Source organism: Ailuropoda melanoleuca, chromosome 3 (genome assembly GCF_002007445.2).
Source record: "Ailuropoda melanoleuca isolate Jingjing chromosome 3, ASM200744v2, whole genome shotgun sequence".
Lineage (NCBI taxonomy): Eukaryota > Metazoa > Chordata > Mammalia > Carnivora > Ursidae > Ailuropoda > Ailuropoda melanoleuca.
This window is the reverse complement of record NC_048220.1, coordinates 93,311,745-93,316,646: the sequence shown is the minus strand read 5'-3', so window position 1 is coordinate 93,316,646 and position 4,902 is coordinate 93,311,745.

Sequence of the window (4,902 nt, the reverse complement as noted above, 5' to 3'; positions counted from 1 at the left end):
AAATTATTTTATGTGTAACTATTTTATTGTCAAATATTTTTGTTGAAAAGAATTTTATAATCAGAAGGGGAAGAATTTACTCAGGTGGCAGATTCAAGTTTTCTTCTGCAATTTTCTTTTGTAACATTTATTTTGCTCTTATATTAATTAAATTGAAAATGTTTATATGTTAATGAAATAGACTTATAGAGTAGTAAGGGCTGAGAAAACCTCATAGCACTTTAGATTTTTTTTTTATTTGAAGGACATTAGGTGGTTTATTTTGCAATTATTCTTTGATTTCGACTATTTCTATCCAAATATTTAAAAAGTAATTTCTTTTCTTCCTTAGAGCCAATAGTAATTAAAGTATTTTTTTAAGGAAAAAATAACACTAATGCTGAAGGTTGATTGAACTGATTCTTCTCTGTGAGTGTGTATGAGAGAGAGAGAGAGACACAGAGACATAGAGACAGAGACAGAGAAAGAGATAGTGTATGTTCAAGAAAGTCGTTAAGCAGTTCCACGTGGTAAGGAAGTTTTGATCCCAAGAATCAGGAACAAAAAGCAGAGAGAATACACCTTCCAAAAGTAAATGCTGAATTACTATATGTTTTATAATCAGATGTGTGTGTACACATATGTGTATGCTTACATCTGACCATCAACCAGACCCTCCAGCTCGCCTCCAGAAAGTTGAAAGAGTGCATCTCACAGGAGAGGAAAATGCATTTAAAATTACTGCAGCCATAAAATAAACTGACATAACCCAAAGCAACAAATAATGGAGGGGAAAAATTCTTCTGGGGCTCTGTCTCTTTCAGCAAAGATTTTGACTTTCTGTTTTTATTTCTTGTCAGTGATCCTGGGTGTGTTTAAAATGACATAAAATGCATTCATTATGCCCCTAGATTCCAACTGCTTCAGCCTGTCTTGTACATTCCTCAAGAAAATGCAGACTTCTGGAATAGAGAGCAGATGTAGAAGCAAAATGACAACCCTTGTGGGATGTTTGGTGGCTTAAAAAAAATCTCCAAGCAATTTTCTCTATTGCATCATGCCTGAAAAGCAGCTTAATTCCTCTGTTATGATTAAAGTTGATTGATTGAATTGATCTGTGATGTATCCTGTTTCCCTAGTTTACAGAGATGCTCAGGAAGAGTGAGGAAGCTGTCTGAATAGGATCCAAGTGCTTAATATATGCTGAGGTCCCACTTAACATTTATTATCTGTTATCGAAGGTAGGAGAAAAGCATGTAAATTATATGGATGTCTCTGATTCAAGGAAAGGGAAAGATGAATACTTATGCACTCAGTGATTTTCATCAACCATTTTCTAAAACAAACCCCATCTTTTTTTAGACTTAAAAAAAGTAACTTTGTAAAAAGATTTTCCACTGCTAGGAAGGTAACCTGTTTTTACCTTACCGTTGCTTATATTAGTAAAGAAATTTGAAAAACTTCAAGCCTGACTCTCAAGGTTGTTTACTAAATGTAATTTCAGTAAAATTTAGGACCCTCAGAAAGCTAGGATACTTTAAAATGATTATCTTCATGAGTTTTTTTTTCCCCTAAAAGGATATAAAAAATGAAGAAGAGAATCATTAGCAGATATTCCATCTGATTTTGGATGGGTGGGTGGGTATGAAAATGAGGTGAGGCAATAATTTCCAGCACTCCTGAATATATATGCTTGTGAGGTACAGAATTTACTTAGAATCTGTCAACTAAATACACCAAAATTTTGATAGTCACACAATATTTAATATGCAGGGAAAATGTATAAGATTAGAGCAAACTATGAATTATAGCTTAATCTACTTGAAGGAGATACCTTCTCCTTAACCAGTTTAGAGATCCACGGCCAATTTTTTGACAATTTTTTTGCAATTATGATATTTTTATTCAGAGGTCTAACATAAGAAATATATAGTTAGCAGTAAACTTTTAAAGGGGGAAAATTTTTCAAATTTTCTTTACCGCAAGGAAGCTGTTTAAGGAGCTGGCTTTGTAGAGTCATATATCTGCATAATTGCTTTTTCTTGTTCTCACAGAATTGAGCATCTCTGTTAAACAAACATCCAAAGCTCCAGGTTTAAGTCTCAATTGCAGCTATTACCCCTATAAGCCAGATATAGTAATAAAAATAATGTAGTAATGTAGTGATAATATTAATTCTATAATTATTACAACTACAGAAAGAATACCAACTCAACAATGACCAGGTGTGAGCTTTTTATGTGCTGGTCACTGTCTTAAGTCCATTACAATTGTTACCTTATTTAATCTCATAACAAACCATACAGCTAATACCATCAACATCTCATTTTATGGATGAGGAAAGTAAGGCACTAGTTTAACTAATTTTCTACTTCTTACAAAGCCTGCTTTCTCTCTCTCCCCGCCCCATATGTCAAGCTTGATTTGGAGCTTTGCTGGACTTCCACAGCATGTGGTATATTATGTAGCCACCATCCCCCTGCAAAAAAAAAAAAAAAAAAAAACCCAAAGATTTAATTTTTTATTTTACATAGCCTCAGGGCCACAACTACAAAGAGTAATGAATAACAGGCATGTATACTTTTTTCTTCCCCCCTCGAGTTTAGCCCTTTCCCACAACTCCTTTTCCCATTTTTTTTTCTTTCTAACTCAAATTCAAAGGTTTCTGGTTTGGAATTAAATTAATCTTTGAACATAAGTGGCTACAAGTTTTCTGAAACCTGGCACTGTTAGTGGAAATAAAAGCAATAGAAAGGCATTTAGGGTTGCCAGATATGATACAGGACATCTGATTAAATTTGAATTTCTGAGAAGTAATGGAAAACTTTCAGTATGAATATGACCTATCCAATATTTTGGACATACTTACACTACATTTTTTTCAAATTTATTTAAAATTCAAATCTAACCATTTATTCTATATTTTTAATAGCTATTTAATTGTAGCTTAAATGTTAACTCTGGCAACACAATTTAATAGCATTACATATTTTCACTTCAAGGTTATACATTTTCAATGTCATGAATATACTCTGATATTAAACATGCATTTCTTTACATAGAACTTCTAGAACTGTATTATTTCAAAATGATAGATAATACCCTAACCCCATCTAATGCATAAACCTTCTTCACCATCCTTGATAATCCCTCCTTCCTGCCTGCCTGTCTTATTCTTTCTTTCTCTCCCAAATTTAACACCTTTCTCGACTCTTCTAAATAAAATTTTGCATTCCATCTATAGTGATTAAATATACCCAATTCTCAGCCTTCCTCCAGATGTTTAGTGTTTTATTTTTATGGCATCTCCCTTAAAATTCTTCATCTTTTCCAAGTACAAAACAGTATTAAAAGTTTTTAGTAATTTCTCTCATTTCTTAAAAGGACATTAAGTAAGACTTGGCTTAATTCAATAGCTGAACTCTATCATCAAATATATATATATACATATATATATATATAATTTATTTTTGCTCTCGTATATACAAAATTTCAACTTTAAAGTGGGAATATATTTCTCGGAAATGTCTCAGCAGACACCCTTTATCTGTTAAACATCAGAAATGGTTATTGTCCTTGCTTAAATCAAATAGTTAAAAGGAAGAGATTAAGTTGACTGGATTAGATCAATCAGCACATGGAAGGTGATTATATCTATTGGCAGTTACCCCTTGAGGGCAGTTACATGGAAAAATTAGCATATTCTCATCAAGAAAAGGGGATATGTAATCAAAAGTGTTACTATACATGGTACATGGTGGTTGAGGTAAAGAGAAAATGGCTAGTCTTAAAAGAAAAAAAAAACAAAACCTTATTGATAATAGTGAAACAATTCCAATAATTTCTTGGTCTTCAGATTATTTACCTATAGAACACAGAAGGAAAACTCCCTCTGGCTTAACAGTAAACTAAATAGGTTCCTAGGCATTTATTTATTTATTTAGAAATGCAGAAGTGGTAACACTTCTTTGACATTTTGCTTCTGGCAGAGTAGAGACTATCACATGGTCAATGAGTGCCCCATTTATTACGTGAAGTGTTCTCTGTCTCCAGAAGGTGAATTCATTGCCCAGCCGGCTTAAGGGCTTTGGACTAAATTCTAGCAGTGTTGTTTTACAGAAACTTAAACCCTTACCTGGCCACTATTCTAAGTCAGGATTTTATTTTTGTCGCTTCCTAAATCAGTGACAGATTTTATTAACATTAAATAAAAACTGTTGTGAGCTCTTAAAATATGCAGTACTGAAGCCATTAGGTACTGTTAACACTGTCAAAATCATTTCACTTAAAACAAATGGTCATTTAAAATTATTTTTGATGAAGGAATTAGAACTGTCTTAATGTCGATTATTGTACTTTTGTTACTCCTTCCTTGTCTCAGTGTTCCAAGGGTATGTGGAAGTGAAATTATATCTGTACTCTGTTTTCATTCCTTTTGTGTAATTCTTCAATATACACTGTCTTTGGTAAAATATGGAAAGTTCTTTGCCTGGATCCCTTTATAATTATTGTTTTACCATCCTTTCATATCTCACCGGGATGGGAGAGTTTCTAATGTGACTTTCAATGCAGTGAATTTGAAACTCCTGTGGAATCCATATTGTAATTTAGTTTAATGACTTCATTTAATTCTAAAGCACCCTTTCCTTTTATTTTACAATATTTAAGATTCAGCATATTTAAACACAGAAGGCTGGCATTTTTTTTGGTTGATCAACTTTATTGAGATATAATTCACAGACTGTACAATTCACCTATTAAAAGTGTAAAAATAAATTATTTTTAGTATACTAACAGGAGTGGTACAACCATAACCATAATACATTTTAGAACATTTTTATCACCCACAAGGAAAACTCCATAGGACCTGTTAATGGTACATTCCATTTGTTCCCAACAGCCTAAGTCCTGGGCAACCACTAT